This window comes from Hypanus sabinus, chromosome 10 (genome assembly GCF_030144855.1).
Source record: "Hypanus sabinus isolate sHypSab1 chromosome 10, sHypSab1.hap1, whole genome shotgun sequence".
Taxonomy (NCBI): domain Eukaryota; kingdom Metazoa; phylum Chordata; class Chondrichthyes; order Myliobatiformes; family Dasyatidae; genus Hypanus; species Hypanus sabinus.
The window spans coordinates 109,684,381-109,696,818 of NC_082715.1; the positions used below are offsets into that span (position 1 = coordinate 109,684,381).

Below are 12,438 nucleotides of genomic sequence, written 5' to 3' on the forward strand. Positions count from 1 at the left end.
ACCCCCTGGTCAAAATTTCTGTTACTGTGAATAGTTCAGTGAGTAGAAGATGAACTGATCTCCAAAAGTCATAAAGTTAAAGATGAAACATTCCTTTCAATATTTTAAGCAAGATCAGTGTATTTTTTGTTTTGTACAATTTTAGAGTGGAAAAAAAAGTAAAGGAGCACCATGCAAAAGTTTGGGCACCCCAAGAGATCGGAGCTCTCAGATAACTTTTACCAAGGTCTCAGACCTTAATTAGCTTGTTACAGCTATGACTTGTTCACAGTCATTGTTAGGAAAGGCCAGGTGATGCAAATTTCAAAGCTTTATAAATGCCCTGACTCCTCAAACCTTGTCCCAACAATCAGCAGCCATGGGCTCCTCTAAGCAGTGGCCTAGCACTCTGAAAATTAAAATAAATGATGCCCACAAAGCAGGAGAAGGCGACAAGAAGATAGCAAAGCATTTTCAGGTAGCCATTTCCTCAGTTCGTAATGCAATAAAGAAACGGTGACGGTCAAGTTGAGGTCCAGAAGACTAAGAAAACTTTCCAAGAGAACTGCTTGTAGGATTGCTAGAAAGGCAGATCAAAACCCCGTTTGACTGCATAAGACCTTCAGGAAGACTTAGCAGACTCTGGAGTGGTGGTGTACTATTCTACTGTGCAGCGACACCTGCACAAATATAACCTTCATGGAAGAATCATCAGAAGAAAATTTTACCTGCGTCCTCACCACAAAATTCAGTGTCAGAAGTTGGCAAAGGAACATCTAAACAAGCCTGATGTATTTTGGAAACCAGTCCTGTGGACTGATGAAGTTAAAATAGAACTGTTCAGCCGCAATGAGCAAAGGTATGTTTGGAGAAAAAAGGGTGCAGAATTTCATGAAAAGAACACCTCTCCAACTGTTAAGCACAGGGGTGGATCGATCATGCTTTGGGCTTGTGTTGCAGCCAGTGGCACAGGGAACATTTCACTGATAGAGGGAAGAATGAATTCAATTAAATACCAGCAAATTCTGGAAGCAAACATCACACCGACTATAAAAAAAAAAGCTGAAGATGAAAAGAGGATTGCTTCTGCAACAGGATAACGATCCTAAACACACCTCAAAGTCCACAATGGACAACGTCAAGAGGCGGAAGCTGAAGATTTTGCCATGGCCCTCACAGTCCCTTGACCTAAACATCATTGAAAATCTGTGGATAGACCTCAAAAGAGCATTACATGCAAGACGGCCCAAGAATCTCACAGAACTAGAAGCCTTTTGCAAGGATAAATGGGTGAAAACCTCCCAATGAAGAATTGAAAGACTCTTAGCTGGCTACAGAAAGCGGTTACAAGTTGTGATACTTGTCAAAGGGGGTGTTACTAAGTACTGACCATGCAGGATGCCCAAACTTCTGCTTCAGGCCCTTTTTCTTTTTTATTTCCAAACTGTAAAAAATGGAAATAAAAAAAGTGATCTTGCTTAAAATATTAGTGAAACGTGTCATCTTTAACTTTATGCCTTTTGGAAATCAAGTCATCTTTTACTTGCTTAGCTATTCACAGTAACAGAAATTTTGACTAGGGGTGCCTAAACTTTTGCATGCCACGGTATACTTTTTAAGAGAACAAGCTGCTACAGGAAATCAGGTCAGGCAACGTCAAAAGGGGGAATAGACAGTCGGCACTTTGGGTCAAGGCCCTTCACCTGGACCAAAAGAGCAGAGGGGAGATAACAAGTATAAAATCGAGTGGTAGGGAATGGAGCAGGAGCTGCCAAGCAAGAGGTGAGAACAGACTGACAGGCAGATGGAGGCAAGAGGAAGACCAACATTAAGTACTCCATTCTGAGTACTGCTGGGGGGAGTGTGAGAGACAACCTATCTGGGGAAAGCAACAGAGGCCATGCCTCTGGCACTGAGTCTGGCCCTGCGGCTCATAAGGGTAGGGAACGGAAGAGAATGGCATAAGTAATAGGAGACTCTATACTTAGGGTAACAGATAGTCAATTCTGTGGGCGCAAAAAAGAAATATGGAAGGTAGTTTGCCTCCTGGATGCCAGAGTTCGTGATGTTTCTAAACACATCCACAATATCCCGAAATAGGAGGGTGCGCAGCCAGAGACTGTGGTACACATTGGTACCAATGACATAGGTAGAAAGAGGGATGAAGTCCAGAAAGCAGAATACAGGGAGTTAGGAAGGAAACTGAGAAACAGGAACTCAAGGGGTGTAATCTCAGGATTGCTGTCTCTGCCATGTAACAGTGAGTATAGGAATAGAATGAGTTTGCTGATAAATCCGTGGCTGAAAGATTGGAGCAGGGGGCAAGGATTCAGATTTCTGGATCTCTGGGACATCTTCCGGGGCAAGTATGACCTGTAGAAAAAGGACATGCTGCACTTGAATCCGGGGGGGGGGGGGGGGGGCGCAATATCCGAGTGAGGAGATTTGCTAATGCTATCAGGGAGGGTTTAAACTAGATTTGCAGGGGGGCGAGAACCAAAGTGAAAAGGCAGAGGATGGGGCAGTTGGCACAGAAGTAGAGACAGCTTGCAGGGAGTTTGTGAGGAAGGAAGGAAGGATAGGCAGATGATAGAACAAAGATACTGTGGCAACCCACTTACTGCGCAGACGAACCGGCTCACAAATAGCCAGTACACGGGGAGAGACTTTGGTAATGCACCTCTGATGTCACTTCCGCCCGGAGAGAGTGGGCACTAGGGATTGAAATACCAGCACCACTAAGTTTGAATAAACTAGTCTCGAAACGACTTACCGACTGCGTGTCATCTCTAGCTCTATGTGTAGCACATCGCTACATTGGTGACCCCGACGGTCCAAACGGGATTTGGACCAAAGATGACCGACTCTTCATCTGTTCACGCAGTTTCACTACAACTGCCGACTTTCTGGACGTTGCGACCACGCGTGTGGTTTAGCCAAGCAGAAGCCCAGTTCCAGATTTGGCAGATATCCTCTGATTCCATGCGTTACTACCATGTGGTGAGTGCCCTTGACCAGGAGACAGCCGCCCAGGTTGCGGATTTCATAGTCGCCCCCGGAAGAACACAAACATGAAGCATTCAAGGCGCTGCTCATTGGGACCTTTGGCTTCTCACAGCATGAGCGGGGTGCCCGCCTGCTTCACCTGGACGGTTTGGGAGACAGACTGCCATCAGCATTGATGAACGAGATGCTGTCCCTGGCTGACAGACACAAGCCCTGCCTCATTTTCAAGCAAGCGTTCCTGGAGCAACTGCCCGAGGACATACATCTGCTGCTGGCCGACGCAGATTTCAGCGACCCCCAGAAGGTGGCAGCCCGGGCAGACGTGCTGTGGAAAGCCAAGAGGTAGAGCGTGGCGTCCGTCGGTCAGATTACCAGGCCACGCGCCCAACAGCAGACCAGACCAGGCCCGGCAGGGGAGCGCACACAACACAGAGACAGGAGTGAGGAGGCCAGTGAACAGTGGTGTTTCTACCAAAAGCCCGCTGTTGTCGCCCGCCCTGCCAGGGCCAGCTGCCGCTAATGACTATGGCGGCTGGCCACCAGGACAGACTCTTGTACGTCTGGGACAAACAGTTGGGACGCCGCTTCTTGGTCGACACCGGAGCGGAGATCAGCGTCTTGCCCCCGATGGGGTACGACACCCACAATAGGAAGCCAGGACCCACCCTGAGGGCCGCAAACGGCAGCACGATACGGACCTAAGGCACCTGCACAGTGCAGCTGCAGTTCGGCGCCAGCCGGTTCATGTGGGACTTCACACTGGCCGCGGTGGCCCAACCACTCCTGGGGGTGGACTTCTTGCGAGCTCACAGCCTGCTGGTCGACTTGCAAGGGAAAAGACTGGTACATGCCAAGACTTTCCAGATGTTCTCCCTGGGTGAAGCCAAGTTGCCAGGCCCACACCTGGACTCCATCACGCTGTCGGACAACAAATTCACCAGACTCCTGGCAGGCTTCCCATCGATTCTGACACCGCCATTCACGGCAGCCATGCCCAGACACGGGGTACAACACCACATTCCGACTCAGGGACCACCCCTCCACGCCCACGCACGAAGGCTCCCCCCGGAAAAGCTCCACCTGGCGAAGGAGGAATTCCAGCGGATGGAGGAATTGGGGATCATACGGCGGTCCAACAGCCCATGGGCCTCCCCCCTGCACATGGTGCCCGAAGCAACAGGGGGCTGGAGACCATGCGGCGACTACTGCAGGCTGAACGAGGCTACGACACCGGACTGCTACCCTGTGCCGCACATTCAGGATTTTGCAGCAAACCTGCACGGCACACGGATCTTCTCCAAGGTGGACCTCGTCCGGGGATACCATCAAATCCCAATGCATCCGGACGACGTCCCCAAAACGGCACTCATCACCCCTTTCGGCTTTTTCGAGTTCCTCCGCATGCCATTCGGCCTAAAGAATGCCGCACAGACGTTTCAACGGTTAATGGATGCGACCTGGACTTCGCTTTCATCTATTTGGACGACATCCTCATAGCCAGCAGCAGTCGTCAGGAGCATCTGTCCCACCTCCATCAACTCTACGCCCGACTGAGTGATTACAGCCTGACAATCAACCTGGCCAAACGCCAGTTCGGGCTCGATGCCATCGATTTCCTGGGCCACAGGATTACTAAAGACGGGGCAACACCTCTGCCCGCCAAGGTAGACACGGTCCGCCATTTCCCCTGACCCAACACAATCAAAGGCCTCCAGGAATTCGTGGGTATGGGAAATTTCTACCACCGTTTCCTCTCTTCAGCTACCCAAATCATGCGCCCCCTGTTCGCCCTGATGTCGGGTAAGGGCAAGGACATTACCTGGGACAAGGAGTCCGCCGCCGCTTTCATTAAAACGAAAGAAGCCTTGGCAAACACCGTGATGCTAGTGCACCCCAGAATGGACGTCCCCACTGCTCTCACAGTGGACGCATCTAACACGGCAGTCAGTGGGGTGCTGGAACAACTCATCGAGGGTCGCTGGCAACCCCTGGCATTTTTCAGCAAACACCTGCGACCACCCGAGCTCAAATACAGTGCTTTCGACTGGGAACTGTTGGCGCTATACCTGGCAATCCGGCATTTCAGGTACTTCTTAGAAGGCAGGCCGTTCACCGTGCTTACGGACCACAAACCATTGACCTTCGCGTTCACGAAGGTGTCCAATCCCTGGTCGGCTCGCCAGCAGCAACATCTGTCCTACATCTCGGAGTACACAACGGACATCCAGCATGTCTCAGGAAAGGACAACGTCGTGGCGGACGCACTCTTCAGACCGGCTGTCCAGGCCCTGTCCCTGGGAATGGACTATGCAGCACTGGCGGAGGCACAGCAGGCAGATAACGAGATGCCCAGCTACAGGACCGCAGTCTTGCGTTTGCAGCTGCAGGACTTTCTCGTAGGCCCAGGTGAGAGGACCCTCCTGTGCGACGTGGCTACCAGCCAACCTCGCCCCATCGTCCCGGCAGCCTGGAGGCAGCAGGTTTTCGACTCCATACACTGTTTGGCGCACCCATCTATTAGGACAACCGTCCGGCTGGTCTCCAGCAACTCGCGTGGCATGGACTTTGCAAGCAGGTCAGTGAATGGGCCAGAACATACACACAGTGCCAGACAGCCAAGGTACAGCGGCACACTAAAGCCCTGCCACAGCAGTTTGAACCCACCCTCCGGAGGTTCGACCACATTCACATGGATATCGTGGGCCCCCTACCAGTGTCCCGAGGAGCACGGTACTTCTTAACAGTGGTAGACCGGTTCACGAGGTGGCCAGAGGCGGTCCCGCTCACCGACACATCTGCCAATTCCTGCGCCCGAGCACTGATCACAACCTGGGTAGCACACTTCGGGGTACCGGCCCACATTTCCTCCAACAGAGGCGCCCAGTTCACCTCCAGCCTGTTGGGAACGCAGCTGCACCACACAACTTCCTACCACCCAGTCGAACAGACTAGTGGAACGCTTCTACCGTCACTTGAAGTCATCTCTCATGGCCCACCTGAGAGGACCTAACTGGGTGGACGAGCTTCCCTGGGTCCTGCTTGGAATCCGCACAGCGCTCAAAGAGGATCTGCATGCCTTGTCGGCCGAGTTGGTGTACGGCGCACCCCTGGCCGTCCTGGGAGAGTTCATACCAGCCCCAAGGGGGCAACAGGAAAAACCCGCAGCAGTCCTGGACAGACTACGCGAAAGGCTCGGCAACCTGGCCCCCGTACCAACTTCACAGCATGGACTGACCCCGACCCATGTACCCAAAGAACTGCAAAACTGTAAGTTTGTGTTTGTACGAAGGGGTGGACACTGGGCGCCGCTACAGCGGCCATACGAGGGGCCATTCAGGGTGATCAACAACAACGGGTCCACATACATTCTGGACATTGGGGGGAAAGAAGAGGTTTTCACAGTGGACCAACTCAAACCAGCCCATATGGACTTGGCGCAGCCGGTCGCGGTTCAGGCACCGCGGCGCAGAGGCAGACCTCCCAAACAGAGTCCAACCCAGACTGAGGACATTGGGGGGTGTATCACCAGTTCTGGGGGGGGGGGGGGGGGTGGTTATGTGGCGACCACTTCCTGCGCAGGTGAACCGGCTCACAAATAGCCAGCGCGCAGGGAGAGACTTTGGTAATGCACCTCTGATGCCATTTCCGCCCGGAGAGGGCGGGCGCTAGGGATTGAAATACCAGCACCGCAAAGTTTAAATAAACTAGTCTCGAAACGACTTACCGACTGCGTGTCGTCTCTAGCTCTGTGTGTAGCACATCGCTACAATACACTGGTTTAAGATCTGTCTTTTTTAATACAAGGAGTATCATAAACAAGGTGGATAACCTTAAGAAAGTGGATCAATACTTGGAACTATGACATTGTGGCCATTACAGAGACTTGGATGTCTCAGGGACAGGAATGGCTGCTGAATGTGCCAGGCCTTAGATGTTTCAAAAAAAAACCAGAGGGAGGAAAAAGAGGTGAGGTGTGGCAGATATCTGTGTATTAGATATAGTGTCACAGCTGCAAAAATGGAGGAAGTCATGCAGGAATATCTACAGTCAGTGTGGGTAGAAGTCAGAAACAGGAAGGGGGTAATAACTCTACTGGGTATTTTTTTTATATAGACCTCCCAATAGTAACAGAGACGTCGAGGAGCAGATAGGGAGGCAGATTCTGGAATGGTGCAATAATAATAGGGTGGTTGTGATGGGAAATTTTAATTTTCCTAATATAGACTGGCACCTCCTCGGAGCATTGGTTTTAAGATGCGGTAGAGTTTGTTAGGTGTGTTCAGGAAGTTTCCTGACACAGTATGTAGATAAGCCAACTAGAGGAGAGGCTGTACTTGATAAGGTGTTGGGAAATGAGCCTGGTCAGGTGTCAGATCTCTCAGTGGGAGAGCATTTTAGAGGTAATGATCAAAACTCTATCTCCTTTACCATACTGCTGAAGAGGGATAGAAGCAGACAATTTGAAAAAACATTTAATTGGGGGAGGGGGAAATATGCTATTACGCAGGAACTTGGAAGCATAAATTGGGAGCAAATGTTCTCAGGAAAATGCATGGCAGAAATGTGGCAAATGTTCAGGGAACATTTGCATGACGGTCTACACAAGTATGTTCCATTGAAGCAGGGAAAGGACAGTAGGGTAAAAGAACCATGGAGTCCAAAGGATATGGAAAATAGAGTTAAGAAGAAAAGAAAAGCTTATGAAGGTTCAAGAAACTTGATACTGTTAAGAGCTCTAGAAAATTACAAGGTTGCTAGGGAGGAGCTTAAAAATGAAATTAGGAGAGCTAGAAGGGGCCATGAGAAGGCCTTGGCAAGCAGGATTAAGGAAAGCCCTGAGGCATTCTACAAGTACAAGAAGAGCAAGAGGATGAACCATGTGAGAATAGGACCAATCAGGTGCGATGGTGGAAACGTGTGCATGGAGTCAGAGGACGTAGTGGAGGTACTTAATGAATATTTTGCTTCAGTATTCACCAGTGAAAAGGACTTTGGTAATTGATAACTTAAAGCGGACTGAAACACTTGAGCACATAGACATTAATAAAGAGGATGTGGTGGAGCTGTTGAAAGGTGTTAAGCTAGATAAGTCACTGGAACCGGATGAGGTATACCCCAGGCTACTGTGGAAAGTGAGGGAGGAGATTGCTGAGCTTCTGGTGATGAGCTTTAAATCATCAACAGGAACGGGAGAAGTACCAGAGTACTGGAAGGTTGTTCCCTTGTTCAAGAAAGAAAGTGCGGATAACCCAGGAAATTATAGACCAGTGAGTCTTACTTCAGTGGTGGGCAAGTTGTTGGAGAAGATCCTGAGAGGCAGGATTTTTGAGCATTTGAAGAAACAAAATGATTGGATGCAGTCAGCATGGCTTTCTCAAGAGCAGGTCGTGCCTTATGAACCTGACTGAATTCCTTAAGGACGTATCAAAACACATTGATGAAGGTAGAGCAGTGGATGTAGTGCATATGGATTTCAGTAAGTCATTTGATAAGGTTCCCCATGCGTGGCTCATTCAGAAAGTAAGGGGGCATGGGATCCAAGGAAAACTTGCTTCGTGGATCCAGAATTAGCTTGCCCACTTGAAGGCATATGGTGATTGTAGATGGTTCGTATTCTACATTGAGGACAGTGACCAGTGGTTTTCCGCAGAAATCTGCTCTGGAAGCCCTCTGTGATTTTTATAAATAACCTGGATGAAGAAGTAGAAGGGTGGGTTAGTAAATTTGCTGATGATACAAAGGTTGGGGGTGTTGTAGACAGAGTGGAGGGCTGTCGGAGGTTACAGCGGGACATTGATAGGGTGCAAAACTGGGCTGAGAAGTGGCAGATGGCGTTCAACCCAGATAAGTGTGAAGTGGCTCATTTTGGTAGGTCAATTTCAAGATAGAATATAGTACTAAAGTTAAAACTCTTGGCAGTGTGAAGAATTAGCGATCTTGGGTGGGGGGGGGGGGGGGTCCCATGTCCACAGGACACTCAAAGCTGCTTCACAGGTAGACAGTGTTGTTAAGAAGGAATATGGTGTGTTGGCATTCATCAACCGTGGGATTGAGTTCAAGAGCCATGATGCAATGTTACAACTATACAGGACCCTGGTCAGACCCCTCTTGGGAGTATTGGGTTCAGTTCTGGTCACCCCACTACAGTAAGGATGTGGATACTATAGAAAGTGCAGAGAAGATTTACAAGGATGTTCCCTAGATTGGAGAGCACACTGGATAAGGCACTTATGGGAACAGGTTTGAACTCCCTGCCAGCTAATTTTCTTATAGAACTGTGCAACTGTACCCAAGAGGATTGATGCAGTTTTAAAGACAAAAGGTGTTTACACCAAATACTAATTTCATTTATTCCCCCCCCCCACTGTTTACTGCTTTTTTTAAACTGTTAATTTTTTTGAGACTTAGAAATTTTTGGTTTCATTTTATTTGAATGCATCTTTGCTTTACAGAATTTTTTTTAGATCATGTGCCTACGACTTTTGTAGAATAGTGTGTTAACATCATGGATGACCCGAATGTGATCATATTCTCATCTCTCCACATAAGCTTCCACCCCTCATTAAGGAGATGTCTCTAGCTTAAAAGTATTTAACACTTGCCCTCCAATGTCTTTACAAAAAAAATTCCTTTCCATCTTATATGGGCAAGTCCTTCTTTATACCTCCACCCTATTTCTAGCTTCTCCATGAGAAAACATCCACTCATCCAACCTATCAAAAGATCTCAAAATATTAAATGTGTCACTAAAGATTATTTGCATTTTTCAAAAACTCCAGTAGATACACATGCAGACTATTCAACCTTTCCTCATAAGGCAACCCAACGTTTCAATTAAGCCTTCTCTGAACTACTTCAATGCATTACCATCCCTCCTTAAAGATCAATACTCTCTACAGTGCTCTATGTATTCTTACCAACATCCAAAACAGAAGTGTAGCCTTCCATAAGCATTTTGCAAAGCTTGCAACAGGACGCCTGGCTTCCTCTGCATCGCTGAGCTCTACAAATCTCTCTTAATTCAAGTAATATGCTTGTCAATTTCCCTCCAACAACTGATAGTGCAATATTCTCACATTAATGCACAACTACAGTCAAGATTTCTATACTCAATTCCATGAAATAGGATTGGAATCCACAACTTTGACATGGGAGGCAAATGCATTACTCACAGATGTGGCTAATAAAGATGCACAGGGTGTTCTGTATCTTGGTTAGATAAATAGATTAAAATAAGATCTAAAGCAGGTGACAGTGTTGCAGTTGAGAAAGTGAATTTCATAGATGCAGCCCAAATGGTTTAAATTATAATTACAAACAATGGGGTAACAGAAGGTGGAACCAAAGCAGTACAAAGGCAAAAAAGGTAAATAACTACTGAAACCCTAAACACCAGAAGTATGCATCGAACGATTTTAGGTGAAGGCCACACAAACTGCTCAGCCAAACCTGCCCTGCTCTGCAATACAGCAGCTGATCCTGTACCTTATATCAAATTTCCTGTCCAATCCCCACATTCCAATTCCTTTGAGTTCAATAATCTACCATACATCCTTCAATATATTCAACAGGGGATATACAACTCTCAGAGGAAGAGCTTCTTGACATCTACCTCAAATGCCTTTCAGAACTACATAGGTTTAAAAACTCATTCCTGTAGTTAATAGGTTTATAGCAATCCCAAGAATACAGGGTAAGAAGGTGATAGTAGTGCTTTTGAAGTTTATATAAAGTCAAATTTGAAGGCTAAGAACACAATATTGAGAACAATATTGGTATGGTTAAGATTTCAAAAGGTGGTGGTTTTAGAAAGATGCAGTAGGTGGAACTTGGATCAGGGACCCCAAGTTCAGGAAAAATAAAAGTTAACATGCTGGTAATTTACAAGTAATCAGGAAAGCTAGTGAAATGTTTTTATTGTGGGCTATTGGGAATAGAAAAATAGGAATTTATAAAGAACGATATGCTTACATTGGAGGTGGTGCAGAGAAGGTTCACTAGATTGATAGACTCATCAAATGAAGAGCAATTTACATTTCCACTCATTGCAGTTTAGAAGAGAAGCAATCTTATGGAAACATGCAAAATTATGATGAGGAAGAATTTTGAGAGGATACTTCTTCTAGTGAGGATTTCTAGAATTAAGCAGCATAATTTCAGAATAAGAGACATTTCAAAAGGAGCTGAGAAAGAAACTCTTCTCTCAGACTCAAATCTTTGGAATTTTCTGTGCCAGAGTTGTGGCGTAGTGGCATCAGCGCTGGACTTCGGGAGAGGTCCCAAGTTCAAATCCGGCCAGCACCCTTGCATGGTCTCCATCCATGGTGAGTTAATGGCTGGTGATCTCTTTTAAAAAAGCTCACCCGGCAAAGGGCAAAGGCAAACCACTGCTGTAACTTGCCATGTACATGACTTCCTAGTATGTCAGAGTGGCAAAGAGGGAAATCGTCCGCCAACTGGAAATTCCAGATGCGACCTACTGACGACAACAAGAGTTGTGGAGGAGTTATTTAACATATTCAAAGTGGAGAATGGCAAACATTGAATGATGTGAACACAGGGAATGGTGAGAGCACAGGAAAATGAAGGCCAAGTTTGAATCAATCATGACAGAGCAACAAGTCTATTCCTGCTCCTGTTTTCTATGTATGCATCTGTAATTGATGGTACTGTACTGTGATCTCAGGTCAGGTCTGATGCCTGCAAACAATGTGGCTGAACCAGAAACTGTAACCACAAAAATAAATGCCACCAACTACAACAGTGGGGAGCTTGTACAAACACAATTTCTGTTTACCAACTACAGAGTAATGTGCAGCTCCTCACAATTTCTGGCTGTAGGCAAGCAATCTGATAAAGGGTCAGCAGAGGACTTGAGGTATTTTTGAAATAACAGAGCTAAGTGCCTTTGGCATACTTATGAAAGCTGATCCCACATCTCCAGACTTAGAAAAGAATTGGGAAAGCCTAGCAAATGAAGTTTTCCCAAAGTATGAGTACATAGTAGAGACAGTCTATAAGGGGCAGTCACACTGCTAAGTATTTCACACTAATTCAGGGGACAGTATAAATCAGCAAAGTAGAAGAGCAGATAACAGAGTTAGAGAGATGAACAACACAGAAACAGGTTCTTTAGTCCATTATGTCTAACCTGATCATCATGTACAATCTATATGGATCTCATTTATTCTGTAATTTACTATGACTTGGTGATTCAATTACTTGTCCAGATGTTTCATATCTGTGAAAGTACCTGCCTCAAAAATGTCAGGCAGTCCTTTCCAGATTGTAGCCAACCTGTGAGTTGGTATATTAACTCCACCATGGCCAGGCCCAAGCTTGGATGTGAAAAGAGGAGGGTTGGGCACGGGGATAGCAATCCCATCATATAAAAAACAAGAGCAACAGAAACTTCATCCCTGGGAGAGAAAGGAGAAGATGGGATACACCTGG

The 12,438-nt window shown here is 47.1% G+C and overlaps 1 protein-coding gene across 5 annotated transcripts in view; it reads right to left on the reverse strand.

Annotated features, from left to right (window-relative positions):
* The window catches only part of znf318 (zinc finger protein 318), a 114,161-nt gene that overhangs the window by 29,281 nt on the left and 72,442 nt on the right, over positions 1 to 12,438 (reverse strand). The window lies entirely within an intron of this gene.